The sequence below is a fragment of the Vidua chalybeata genome, chromosome 3 (genome assembly GCF_026979565.1).
Source record: "Vidua chalybeata isolate OUT-0048 chromosome 3, bVidCha1 merged haplotype, whole genome shotgun sequence".
NCBI classification, from domain to species: domain Eukaryota; kingdom Metazoa; phylum Chordata; class Aves; order Passeriformes; family Viduidae; genus Vidua; species Vidua chalybeata.
Genome location: NC_071532.1, coordinates 87,788,548 through 87,803,695, shown reverse-complemented (window position 1 = coordinate 87,803,695; position 15,148 = coordinate 87,788,548). Strand labels below are relative to the sequence as shown.

The 15,148-nt window shown below is 36.7% G+C and overlaps 1 long non-coding RNA gene across 1 annotated transcript; it reads right to left on the bottom strand.

Moving 5' to 3' along the window:
• Positions 1-6,317: 6,317 nt before the first annotated feature.
• On the bottom strand, positions 6,318-10,629 carry LOC128786351 (uncharacterized). Its single transcript, XR_008430253.1, has 3 exons — positions 10,581-10,629; positions 7,954-8,081; positions 6,318-6,371 (listed from the first exon to the last, which is right to left on the bottom strand). It is a non-coding gene; the product is annotated as an uncharacterized LOC128786351 (long non-coding RNA).
• Positions 10,630-15,148: the final 4,519 nt, after the last annotated feature.

The window sequence follows — 15,148 nt, the reverse complement described above, 5'->3', positions numbered from 1 at the left end:
TTTGGCCAAAACTTTGAGTAAGGACTGAGATTTCTCTGATGATTTTCATACTAGCACTCAAGTTTCAGAAACAAGTTTTGTCTGTATTATCTCTGAGTCTCAATTCAGAAACTGACAACAGACCTGAGACACTCACATTATACATGCACCAATAATGCTACAGACAGCTTAAACAAGGAAATGGCTACTTAACAGTGGTTATTTGGTAACACTTTAAATCACAATGGTGTACATAATGTAACTGTCAATCCTCTAAACTATTATGGAATTGTAAACTACATGGTAAGCAGTCATATGCATCTTTCCCATAGACACAAAAATATCAGGTCTGAGCTAGCTTATACACATAGATATGTTAAAGTTTTTTAGGTATTTACTTAGCACCAAACTCTAAAAAAAAAAGTGTGTATGATAAATATATATTAAAAGTATGTCTGAAACCGAAGTACTGATGGTAAATGTACTCAATTGCAGCTTCAATGGATACTTGCAGCACTCTAGTGGCTGTTCTTCGTAAATACACCACCAAAAGCTGGAAACGGAGAAAAAAACCACACCCTAACAATAAAAATTAAAGAGGGACAGAGTTAGACATGAAAGTTCTGAAAATAAAAAATAACACACTGTGTGCACCTAATTAAATTTATTCAAGCAAACCTGTTTTAATGATGCAAGATCCTTGCTTTGCATTAGAAATATAAAGGAAATAGTTTGGAGTGGAACACATTATAGTTTGTGGTCATTCTATCTTTTGATGTACTAGCTCACTAGTTCAAGAAAACCTAATTACTGGGTGCTTTACATAACTCACTTTTCCCTCATCCTGTTGAATATAGGAGGGAAATAATAGGCACAGTGCATCTGCATTAGTCAATAGATATGTGATGAGAAGAATGTATAATATACAGCTCTGATCAAGAGAGTGACTGCATGTGAATAGGCTACTGCTTATTTGTAAGCAAGATGCTACTGTGCTAACATAAAGTAAAATGCATGTGACAGGAGGGGATTTGTCTTAATTACTCAGAGACCCTCTCCAGTTTTAATTTCTAAATCCAGCTATAGATGCAGCATTTGTGTTCAAATTTGTGTGCATATTTAAAAATATATTTGCTTCCTCCCTTTCTTTCCTTTTTCCCTCTCTCCTTGAAACTTTGGACTATATAAAACACACTGTAATCAAGGCTTGAAAAATGCTAAGAAAAAGGCATGTTCCCTTTGGCAAATGTCATCATGTCTGTAAAGGTCAGGCTTTTATTTAAAAACATAGTTTTGCCCCTTCCAGTTGTGAGGATAATTGTCTAAATGTGAATTAAGTGGCAAGAAAACTGTCTGCCTAAGAGCTCAGACACCTCCCCAGCCTCTGTGGCTACTTGGATGTGTCAGCTTTTGCTGACACAAAGGCTTTGTTCTTGCAAAGCCTCCAGCCACTCCTGAAAAGCGATGGGTCGTTTCCCCTCCTGGGAGTCCCTGAGCATTGAGCACACAGGCAGAGAAGCATTTCCTCCTGGGAGAAGCCCACAAACATTGCTGCCTGCCAGGCAAGCACAGAGCTCGTGTCACTATGTTGGCAGCAGCCAAGATGAGAGGGAAGAGCAGAGAGGGATTTCTCCAATTTTTAGCAGTTAGAGGAAAGGTCCTCACTTGCCAGAAATACATTGTAGGATCATTGGAACTCAGAGAAGTCAGATTTCTTACATTCTTTAATACATAGATGTTTTCACCTGTGTTAATTTTCTCACTATCCTCTTTCCAGAGCATGAGAAAAGCTCAGGGAAGACTGTCAGTGCAAGGCCCTTCCAGGGGCCTTGTTTGTTTTTTTGCAAGTATTTCTGCTTCCAAAAACCCCTTCTTTGAGATCAATAACACAGAAAAAATTTCCACTATTAAAATTACATATCAACCATGAAAGAAGGAAAAAATGTAACTCTGGAAAACATAAATTCCTTGTTTGATAGCCTGCCATTTTGTTGAAGAAAATGACAGCACCTACCAAGGAAAAAATCCAGTACAGAGGTAAACAGCTTATAATTTATTTGCACATTCTTGCTATTTTGTCTTTGAAAATTCCCTGAAGTATAAACTTTCTCTGTGGTGGCAGGAAGTGCAATACCAGCTGTATCCATACCAATATTTTATCCCTGTGTAGGAGGAAGTATAACGTGGAAATTAAAAATAAGAAAAATTTCTCATTTGTATTTATGAAAGAATTCCAAAATCCCTGTGTAGGAAATGCATCCCCTCTTGTGGGCTGTATCTTGTTTCATACCTTTTGGTTCTGTTCATTTAGGGGTAGTAATCTTTTTGGGCTGTAATTTCTACAAAAAGAAAAGAAGCTAGATTTTTCACCTTCTACTGGAATTCAATCTCACACAATAACCTAATGCAAATACCACAGTATTTACCTATATAGGTAATCATAGTCAAAGTACAATCTTGTTACCAGAAAATTTTTTCCTCCCATACTACAAAGGTTACTTTTATAAACTGATCAACAGGACAGATTTAAGTTTCCATTTCCACATCCACATATCCACAAATCTATTATCAGAGATAAAGCATAGCCCATTTCCTTGGACATTTCTGCAATTTCCATACCTGCGTCCACAGGCCTGCAGAGGTGCCAATGAGTGCAGTGGGTGACAAGCTAAGCTACTGCCTCCACTTGTCTCACCCTGTCCACACCTGGCTCATGCTTGACCATCCTTGGATCATTAAATGATCAAGGGCACTGGACAGAGACTCTTCTTTGCAGGGGGAGCTTGGGGACAGCTTCACCCATGGAGCCTCTGATCCTGAAATTTATTCTCAGAATAACATCTGAGACTATTGTGTCAATCAGAAGAAAACAATATGGTTGTGTGACTTTTTTTAATTTGAGGTTTTAATCTTCAAATAGATCTAATTTGAAGAGAGAAGTATTCTGCTAAAATTCAACTCCCTAACCAACAGAACTCTCACACCACAATAAACCCACAATACTATTCCACAGCAAGGCTCAGACAAAGTTTCCTTTGATACTACAAAACCTAGACTATAGATTGCTGACCAAGCTTACTTAAAAAAAATCTTCTATATATGAAATAAGATTTGGCTTGTGGTCCAGCACTGAAGAATTTGTTGGTGGTGGTTTTCTGTTTAATTTATATCATTTAAGTAAGAAAAGTATATACCATCTTAATTACTGCAGTGCCCAGTTCAGATATAATATTGAGTACAATGAATCATTTCCTTACAGCCTGTTTTCAATGCAGAGATGGATACTGGCATTTGCTGCAAAGCTGAGAAGTTCTGTAGACAGCTTCAGAAATTTAGCTACTGTGTTGGCAAGGTCAATGGTTAGTGCTGATGCTGGTCAATGGTCATCAAAGTTCCTAATTCCTAGGTGATTGAAATGTTAACTAGCTCTTGTCAAAAGGGAAAAGAAAAACAGGGCCTGGAACATGATCTAATGCATCTGTCAATCTAACATCTTGGTCACTTTGAGTTTGGCACCTTCATGAAAGTGTTTATTGTTTAATCAAATATTTCATCAATCATTTTAATGGGGGTGTTCAAACAGAAATGAAGTTTTTGAGATGCCTGCTTAAATGTTCTCTTCATTGCTAATGTTGACATGGATGTTCCTATATTAAGTATTGGTCTTGGTCATTAAAGTGAAATAGGTATGTAATGGGATATTTTCCTGTAAGAAAGAAGTGATTGATTTCATTAATGAATATAATACAAGATAATTATTTTTGTAAAATGTTCTTTAATAATGACTGAAAAATGAATGATAATCAAGCATCAAGAGGGACTTTTCAGGATACAAGCTTTTTTATCATTGGAATGAATATAATTAAACATGAAGCTGGGAAGCACATATGTCCTATGCAATCCTAAGCTCCCTCTACTGAAGGGAAATAAACACTTTTAGCATTACATTAATTTCATAGTAAAATTATTATTTTTACTGTGCTATTTTACAGGACAAAAATACTTGAACATTATTTGATAATTAGCAGGAGTTTTATTAATTTAATTGGATTATTTATCTCTAGATAATTTGTCTCTTTACTTTGAATGCAACGGATGTAATTAGACTGCAAATATACCTCCTGATTGTTGGAAATGGTTTATATATGTCCAGTTGTGGATTTGGGAGAGCTGATACATCTTACCAATGTCAGCATTTACAGTAAGATCCTCTATATCTGAGCCAATCATCTTTTGCATGCTTAAACCTAATCAGACAAATGAGTACTTTTTTGAGTGTAATTCATCTCATACTAAAGCAGTCAATTGAAAACAGATCACGATGACTGTCACCCTAAAAGTGCTGACTTCACTGCTATATTAAGAGTCAAGGGTGAATGCCTCACACACACACATTTTTCAAGCTTGATGAATAAATCTATCCAATGTGAAAATGGTATTCTGAGTAATGTAGATGTAATGTTAACCAATAGAGTATGTTATATTGAATAAAATATCAAGTGCACAACAACAGAAATAGTTCAGGAATAACAGTATAAGTTAGATGACGAGGAAATTTAAAATAAGAAAAATTTCTCATTTGTATTTATGAAAGAATTCCAAAATCTGTTAATTAGCTTATTTTAGTAATGTAAAAGGCTGTGGCTAAAAGTCTGTTAGGATTTGGTTTTCATGTAATATTTATTGGAAAGAGTACTAATCAACTGTTAGTACTGTGCATATACAATATTTTCTGCAATAACATTCAAACCCTGAATTGAGCTATATAGAGAAGGATGAACTGAGCTTAAAAATCTGTTTGATTAGCTTGTCTTTAGCTGCATATGCTACCTTGAGAGTCTGTAGTCCAAAGATGACAGGTAGTTTAAAATAATATATCTTATCCATAAAATTAGGAAATTACCAAGAGAGCGATATTTTAATCTTCCTTGATGAATGTGGTATTCATATTCTCTGAACAGAGAGAGACATGATTCTCTCTCCTAGGATTTTCCTGGGAAGCTGTGAGACACCGTGAGAAAGCTCAGAGAAAGAAGAAAGCTATTCTTATCTCTATTTGCTGCTCCTGTTGTTTGACACATGTGGAATGCGTTATGGAGATTGTTTACCGATGAGGGATTTGTTAATTTGACACCAGTGACGGTTGCTTGGGTTGATTGGCCAATTGGGTCAAAACTGTGTCGTGACTGTCTGGAAACAGTCATGAGGTTTTTTTAGTATCTTTTTTAGTATGATATAGTTTTAGTATAGTACAGTATTAATGTAATACAATTTAGCTTAATAAAAGCAATTTATTCAGCCTTCTGCAACATGGAGTCAGAGCATGTTATTCCCCCTTCAAGGGTCACTGCTTGAATAGATGAAGGGTATGTATTACATGGCAATCTAAAAAATGCATTTTCTTCAGCATAGCTTTCTTCATGCCAGTCAGGTCAGACATAATCTACACCATAATCTGTCTCACCACACTCAAGTTATGAGAGTGGACATGTAGAGAGACAAAACAGAGTCTTTGTGGAACAAGCTTGACAGTTTTATCTCCTTGTGATGAACATAAAACTCATTGTCTTGATTTACTTGTTTTTCTTCTAAATATCACTAACTCATTTTGAATATATAATATACTTGCTTTTATATATGAATAAAATATTGAAATATCTCCAAAGAGGGTGACAACGGTGTTTATGAAGGATGCAACATTCCTTACAGAAAGAATAGAAGAAGTAAGTGCTCTTTGTCCCTCTTTTACAGAGGACATAGACATGCATTCCAAAAAAAATCTTGCTTTTCTGAGCTGATACTTTCAAGCCTAATGTATCATATTGGAATGATCTCTTCTGAAAGTACTCAGGCTTTCAATTCCAATATATATTACTAAGGTGTGTATCCTACATATGTGAAGATAAAAGATTAATTCTCCACAAACACTGTGGCAACGTATATGGAGTTGTAATATAAAGATGAAAGTCAAGATTTTTTTAAAGTTGCATCCTTAGTGCAGACAGTTTTTTAAAGTCTGTGGCACTGTGAATATCCACACTGTGTACTGATAATTTGGTCTTGTTGCACAGACACCCACATACAAATTGTTAAAATATATATATATATATATTTATATGTGGGTGTCTGTGCAACAAGACCAAATTGCTGGGAACCCAGAACAAACTGAGAAATCTGTGCCACTGCAAAATGCAAACAAGGTTGATATTCAAAAGGTTATGGGATAATTCAGGTGGGAGGGACCTCAGCAGGTTTCTGCTACTAGGCCTTCTTGAAGCAGGGACAACACTCTGCTCATGTTGGGTTGCTCAGGATTTTATCCAGCTCCAAGGATGCTGGCTGCACAACAGCTCCACTTCTGGACTGCTCTCATGGAAATGTTTTGGTTATATCTGTAATAATGCACACCTTCAGTCACTGGAGGCACTATCGTTCCATCAGGCTTTGGGATGAACTTTATCACAGCATCTGTTTTGCAACAGTCATCTCTAGCTGTTTTTTTATATTTCAAACATAAATTGGAATTTGTAGAACATAATAATTTTGTAGATCATGAATACAAGTTAAATACAGGTCTAGACAGGTCTAGCAAAATTTAGAATCCACACTGTCACAGAGGCATCTGTTTCAGGTTTCAGCTGCAATTAACAAGTTTTATGTAATTGCTAAAGTTTTCTCAGTAGCCCATCAGTGTAGATCAGATTTCTTTAACAGTTTTGGATTTCAAAAAATACCATTTGACATCAGCAAATGTTAGAAACTAGGTGGTCGAAATTTTCCTTGGAAAGGTGCATTTTGACAATTTTATACAGGCAGTTCTTTTATTTAAATTTAAGAATATACAAATATCCTCAGAAATAAAGATACCATTCCTATCTTTTCCTTGGGAACTTGAAGAGTTAAACATATGAAGTCTTTTAATGGATGAAGCACAATTTCACATTACACAAAATGTCAGACCACTTCAGAACACCCAGATTTAATAATAAGTGAAATGCCTTCTCATAGCTATTGTTTTTTTGAGACTGTGTTAACTTTTCTTAGAACTTAAAGGCTGGAAATGTGAGCTTTCAAAAAAAAATTCTACTTTATTGAAATAAAACGTTATTAAAATCTCTTACCACTCTGATCAAAAGTAAAAAAGAAAAAAAAAAAAAAAAGAACCCCCAAATTCAGCAATTTGCTATTTTTCAGTAAAAAGCTGAAAGAGAATCTTCTATTTCTAAATGGGGTATGATATTTTTTAGTTCAAAATCTTTATCTGCAAGATACTTTTAAACCTATTGATTACAGTAATCTGATCCAAAGAAGTAATGGATATCTTATATAGCATGGAACAAGTCACAAGGAGAGACTCTAAGAAAATCCTCCTATGACATCCAATAGTGCTGTAATCAGATAATCAATGTAGAACACATTGCACTGACCATACTAGGGGATTTGAAACTCCATCACTGCTTTCAAGGACTTTATTCCAAATCTTGAGGCATTTGTCTCTTTTATATGCACCAACATTTAACCTCTACCCCTAAGAACCCCATCACAGAAAGATACTTTCTCATCAGTTGTATGAACGCCAAAAATTTACTATCCAGTTGAGGTTATTTTGTTGAAAATACATCCATGGGATCTAATTTTAATATTGTCAGGAATTTTCATTCAACTGCCCCCAACTAGAAAAACTACCCTTCCAATAATTACCAAATTTATTTTTCCTACTTTTAAACTGCATTTTTATAACAAGGAAATTTTAAATTAATGATCAGTGAATTTTATAATTTTAGTTATATGCACTTGTAGAACCAAATCTATTACATGGTTTTAATATTTTAATTTCTTACTAAATATTTCTTAATTACTTTTTTTTCACTTTGCACTAGGAATGCCATCAAAAGACTTTTCTATTACACTTAAAATACAGTGTAGTGCTGTAGTGGCTTTTTTGTGGCCAGGATTTGGCATCAGGAGACTCACCAGGATGTCTTCTGTTAAAAGCTGCCAAAAGCTTCCCCCATGTCCAATAAATCCAATGCCAGCTGGCTCCAAGATTGACTCCCCCCCACTGGCCATGGATGAGCCCAGCAGTGACAGTGGGAGAACCTCTGGGATAACACAGTTAAGCAAGAGAAAAAGTTACAGCACAGAAGCAATTGCAGCCAATGAAGAGGGGGGTGAGGATATGTGGAGGAACAGCTCTTCAAGGTGAGTTAAGAAGCTGGGAGAAATGGTGCCTCAGGTGCCAGAGCAGGGATTCACTTGCAGCCCACGGGGAAGCCCCTGGTGGGGCAGCTGTGCCTCTGCAGTCCATGCAGGTCTGTGGTGCAGCAGGTGGGTGCCCAAGGCAGGCTGTGGCCCTGGGGGAAGCTGGCACTGGAACAGGGTCCTGGCAGGACCTGTGGCCCCATGGAGAGAGGAGCCCACTCTGGAGCAGGTTTGAGACCCTATAGGGGACCCATGCTAGAGCAGGCTGTTCCTGAAGGATTGCACACCATGGAAAGTTAATGCTGGAGCAGTTCATGAAAAACTGCAACTTGTGGGAAGGACACACTTTGGAGAAGCTCATGGACTACTATCTCCCATGGGAGGGACCCCACTCTGGAGCAGGGAAAGAGTGTGAGTCCTTCCCCTGAGGAGGAAGGAGGTGCAGAGACAACAGGTGAAGAAATGACCACAGCTCATCCTCCTGTGCTGCTGCACTGGGAGTTGGTAGAGAATTGTGGACTGCACTTAAGGCTGTGAACAAGGGACGAATAGGGGCAAGGTGTTTTTAAGATTTGGTTTTCTTTTTCATTATTGTTCTCCCATTGACTGTTCATAAATTAAAATAATTTCCCCAAGTCAAACCTGTTTTATGGATGACTAGTGAGTAACTAGTGAATGATCCCTCCCAGCTCTGATCTCAATCCATGTGCCTTGTGTTACATTTTCTCTTTCTTGTCCAGCTGAGAAAGTTAGAGCAGCTTTGGTGGGCACCTGGCACCCCCAGTCAGTGTCAACCCACCACAACTACTTTTTTCTCCCAGGATGTCAAAAATTACCCACTTTGAAAATAAAATATATTTTCTTTACTTTTGTTAAATTGTTCATTGTTCACTGTCATAAGGTCTATCATACAAAAAATGGATGGGTTTAGAGTATTTGATATAAAAGCCACTATGAAAAATAAATTGCACTGAATTGCATTAATGCATGTGGAGATTCTCATTGCACTGCTTCATAAAGAGCAAAGCAATCTGAATCAGAGACATAAACAACAAAATAAATAAATTTTCTCAGCATATTAAATTTGAAATTTAATTTAAAAGATTAAATAAATATCCTTATTTTATTCTAGAGCCTATACTGCTTATATTTTTATTTGAAAGGAGCTGTTAAAAATTTAAATATCCACCCAATCAGAATTTCAGAAGCACCTGGCTATTAAATTCCTAATTAGTTTCTACAACATTTCGTAAATCCTACTACAGTTTTGTCTGCATCTTGAAGTGTCTGAATATGTTTAGAAAACTCGACTAAACTACTGCTTGCATTTATCACAGAATAGAAAAGATAAAAGCATTAAGTCTAAGTTTCTAATTAAAGTGTCAGAATGAGATATAACGAAGATATCATAAACTCTAGTAGCAAAGAATGCTCCTCTACCTAAACACTGTTGTGCCAAGTGTGTTTTTTTTAAATCTGAGTCACAAATGCTGTCTCTTTGTGTGAATTAGCATGGTCAAGTTAAAGTACCTGCTGCCATCTTATTGCTGGTAATAGGCACTTTTCTGAGTGACTTGTGGGGTGCCAAAGCTTTTCTGTGGCTATGGCAGAGTCTGTGATTGCTTGATTCCCTAAGACTCCTTTGGTGCAATTTCCAGAGCAAAATATGATAAAAACCTGATACCAGCTAATGGATCTGTAGGAATGATGACATACCCACAGAGTGTGGGTGCAATATATAAAAGAAATGCTATACATTATCACTATTGCCTTTTTGCTATTGCTGCATCAATTTTCTGAGCAGTCAACAGCTAGCTTTAGGGCATGTTAGAGGGATGATAAAATGACTAAACTGTATAAATGTGAATTAAGAGGAAGAATGATTCATTATTTGAAGTTTGCTTTATAAAAGTTAAATATTATATTATCCCTTTTAAAGTAATTAAAATTTTATGTAAATTTGCTGAATATTTTAATGTACATCTCTGCTTTTCTAAGTGTGAATTGTTTGTGCAGATTCAGTGCTAATCTGGAAGAGATTATATTTGCTTTCTAGAAAATTTCAGGGCATATTAGCCAGAATTCTCTTCAACGTTAATATTATGAGAATGATAAATTATGTCAATAATATTAGAACTACTCATTCTACAGTGTTTTGCAAGTATTTTTGTAAATCTTGGCAAATCTAAGTGTTCATGGCTTTACTAGACTTCACATCTCTTTCATTTGTTTAATAACATATGTACCAATAGCTTACCTTAAATTTTCTGCATCTTTGTGCACTGGCAACACATTTCCTCAGGATAAAGACCCATCGTATATTCTCTCCTTACACAAAAATTTAAATAACCACAGCAGTAATCACAGAATTTAGATTGTAAACTCCAGCTTTATCATACCTGTCAGATCTGTCGTCATTCACTTCATTTGAAGTTCACTGAACAATTATTATGGTGGAAGTTAGGTTTATCTAAAGAAAAGAGTGGAAAAATCACCACATGATTTAAATGGAAGCATATTCTGCCTACTAACAATCTGTTTGTCTCTTCTTGAGAATACCTAGAGGTCTGATGTGTACTTGACCAAAGTCTTTAGAAGTGATATCTCTGAAAGATGTGAGGCAGCTCTGCTGAAGGTGTGAGCCTCATAACTGGATCATTTGATGTGACCTGTGAGCTGGGCAGTACTAGATTAGCTCCATGCAGCTCTGCCTGCTGGCTATACTATGCACAGATACCCAAGAATACCAAAACTGTACAATTGATGGCAGCTGGTAAACAGTTTATGGGATTTCACTGTGTTTGTCAATTCCACTCTAGGTAGCTGGTCTGAAGATAACATCTACACAAATGTGTGGTCTATTTTAAATCATAAGATTGAAAAGATCCCATGCCAGCAAGTTCCATCTGTCAAATTTGTCTAACATCTTGAGCTTTTTGCAGAGTCTATCTTCTTATGTAGATATCAATCAGATTATTACTGACAAGCTGATTCTACTGAAAAATTGACAGGGTTTAAGTAGCTCATTTAAATTAAAAGAATGTCCATTTATGAATTAAATATCACTACTTGCACAACTACTACATAAAATGTGTGAAATATATAAACATTCCTATTTTTATGTGTTCTTGCAAATGCCTTTTGCTTAAGGTTATTTGTGTGCAGAGTACACACGTGACTGGCTGGATCAGGATCTAATATCAAACTGTTAATACAGGGGAAAATCTGTAGTTTTCTCTACTTTGCTACAATGCAGCATAAACTGGAATAATTTTACAAAATTGCTGCAAAAACACAGAGTATTACTTTTGGTATACATATACCTTTCCCTTGCAAAATCACACATATATGATTGGAAAATTTTATTACATTGTATTTGGATCACTAAGGATCAAAGACAAAATTATAACTTTAGATTTCTTTATATAATATTTTTTTAAATTACAACCCATATGAAATAAAAGAATATATTTCATTATTTGAAACCCTCTTCAAAAAATAAAATGGGGAAATGAGACACTATAAGCTGATATAATTCTATAGGAATTCTAAATTTTAAATGAAGGCAAAATTTTCAAATTCAGAACCTTATTTAGGTGTCCTCTGGAGCTTTTTCTCATTCATCTTATATTAACTGAGAAGAACAGACTATAACAGGATCCTTCTGAATATGTAAATTATCCTGTATTAATAAGCTTCAGCAGCTATATAGTCTAGATTTAGCTGTTAGAACTCAGCTCAGGCAATAGGACCAAATCAGATCTTAGCAATTTACATTTTTATAGTTCTTGCTAAAGCAATTCAGAATTTTCTTTTACTGCCAAGAGAGGGCATAAAATAGTATATAAAAATGTACTTAGTGCACTTTGTGTAGACCTTGCTTTTAAACATGAGCCTTTCTTAAAAATAATGTTAAAAACATAGAATATAAAATAGTCACAATGGAAAAACAAACAAACAAATTAAAAAAAATCCCCTCTGCTCAACTGAGGATGTGTGGATACTCTCAGCTCAGTCAGAGAGAAAGAGAAAGGTTTTCTAACCAGGTGAGATCCTGGGAAGCAGTTGGGAAAGAATGTAAATAATTCTATAATCTATCTTGTTCACATTGTTTATAGATATGTTCTGCCACTGTGCGTCATTCACTGCACACCAATGGTGTGGGATGTTTTTACTCTAAGACCAATGAAATTAATCTGCACGATGTTCTCTATGTATAGAGTGGTGCATTTGAAATAAATCTGAGTTCATTCTCTTTGCCTTCTAACTTGAAGTCTTTTGTTCCTGTCCTGCTCAACAGCGACAAGGATGAAGATCAGAAAAAGTTGCAATATTGCTGAGATGAAATCCACTGATGAATAAAAGGGGAAAAATCAGCAACAGATAACTGACAGAGAAAGAACACCACAACGGACAAAGGAACATAATCTGCAGAAATGTTCTTTTTTTAAAATTAGTGTAGGAAAATTGCTTTTCAAGCAATAACAGCATAACAGTGTCAGATTTTCTAGCATAGAGTGGAAGAATGAAAAATATTTATATTCCTAGTAGGTGACATATTTTTTATACATATTCTTACACGGCAAAGACTTTTAAAGCCCTCTCTTGGAAAGCAAGGTCAGACTATATGTATTAGTTACACAGGTTTCATTATTTTGACTGTTGCATTTCCATCTACTGCAATGATTTTTGAGGTTAAAACTTTAGATTAATATTGCAAATTGTGTAAAATTATTCAAGGCCATGCAGGATGGAGTTTTGAGCAACATGGTCTGGTGGAAGGTATCCCTATCCACTGGAGCAGGGTTGCAACTAGATCATCCTAAATGTCCCTTCCAATCCAAACCATTCAATGATTCTATGATTAAAACTAAATAAATTCTCAGTGCTCCATATTGCTTTGGTAGACGTAGCGTACAGGGCAGTCCAACAGCTGCTGGCATTCAACAAGGATCTGTAAGTAGTTTATAACAGACTGTCGTGGTTTGACATGGAAGTGAATTTTTTCCAGGAAGTTGGGTCAAACCAATCAGTGGTCAGGTTTAGATATTAGCACCTAGAGTGACCACTGAAAGTATAGACACGCCTCTGAGAACACAGGGGGTTAAAAGCAAGAACTCCCAGGAGAACTCTCTCTTTTTTGGTTCCGGTCGTCAGAGAGTGCAGACTCCCCCCTGCCCAGCCTTAGGCTGGGTGGGGGAGGGGAAGCCACGCGGCCTTGTCCAGGTAGGCCGAGGGGCTGAGGGGCTGGAACCCAGCCAGCTCCTGTGGAAAGAAGGGTGGAGAGAAGTGGAGATGCCTTTGCCCCCCCCAAGAGAGAAAGAGACAGAGAGCCTGGCAGCACCTAAAGATTTACCGGCAGAAGAGAAAGAGAAGGGGGGGGAATGCCCAGCGTAAGCGGCAGAACACCAGACCGAGATATCAGCCGTCCAAAGAGTCTGAACGTTTAACCCTTTCCAAGAAATAAAGGCTTTTTAAAAGTATTACTCCTCCTTGATTTGTAGTAGAAGAGAGATAGTCCAGGACCTAAGATGTTAGAAGAAAAAATATTTAAGTGGGAGGAAATGATGAAGTAGCTTTTAGCTGGACTTTTCTTATTAGCCATGGACTGAACCAAAATCTCCTGCAATAGAGACTGCATTTTAGGGGGATGCAGTGGTGACCCAGGGAGACCTGTTTCAGCTTCGAACAGCACAAGAATGGCGAGAAACGAAGAGAGCTGAAGAGGGAATAGTGATACCCTCTGTCTTCAGGAAGAAGATGAGTCCTGTTTTTAGACCCCTCGGCCCCAGGGGAAAATGGCGGGGACTGTAGTCCCAGGATGAGAAACTGAACTGTTATATCTTTGAGTCCGTAGCAAAGCATCCTTAAAAGAGCCCTACGAGCAGTCTGTCCATGCACAGTAGTGAGAGCACTGTGACATAGAATAGAGAGTGTCACACTGGCAGTTTTTTTTTCCCGGGCGGTTGCCATGTGTGACAGGGAAACACAGGGTGGCAGCTGTGTTTCCTGGGGGGGTCTGTGGTGCAAGAGAGACTTCTCTCTCCCTTAATAGTTTAAGTATAGATTACCTGAAGAGTGGTAATCTGATCAAGAATCCCGGGTGATGTTTCATGGCTAAGTGTTTTTAGAATTAGGAGAAAGAGGGGTGGTTTAAAAAGTCTTCATCCTGAATTTAGTTTATGTGTTTTCTGTATTAGTAGTAGTTTAATAAAGTTTTTTTCCTTTGCTATTAAGCTTAGGCCTGCTCTACTCTGTTCCTGATAACATCTCACAGCATTTATTTAGAAAAAGTGCATTTTCATGGGGACGCTGGCATTGCACCAGTGTCCAACCATGACACAGACATAAAATTTACAGGCCAAAGTCTAGCCTTTCTCATCTAATGTACTTATCCTATATGAGGATAGAATGTAAATGGCATTTTTTTTTATTTCAGTCCCTTGAAAAATAATATTAGGTCTATGTAGGACTATAATCTGTCAGCTCCAGGGTAACTTTGGGATAGGACATTTCCAAAAAGCGAGAGCTTGTGTGATTTAGTGGCATGTAAAAAAATATTCTTAACTTTTCCAAAAAAAAAAAAAAAGCTAGACAGGTGATATACAGAAAGACAATATTCTCAAATTTGTCTTCTTTAGAAAACAACTCAGCCACTTCCTACAGAAGAAAGAGTGGGAAAGAAAGCTATCACCAAAACTAATTTATATCATAGCTTAAAGATTATAAATCAAGTTTTATCCCCACATAAGAGTATGACAGTCTCACTGAAGCCCTGTGGATTATAAAGATAGAATTGTAAGAATTCAGACATAGAACACTTGCTCATCATGAGCAATGATATTGACTTTTTTGTGCTGGGAAGGGATTTCTTCCCCTGTCCTTACAGACATCTAGAAAATACAGGGTCATACACCCCACTGATGAAGTTTCTTCAGCCTAGACACTTGATGCATCCTTCTAATTG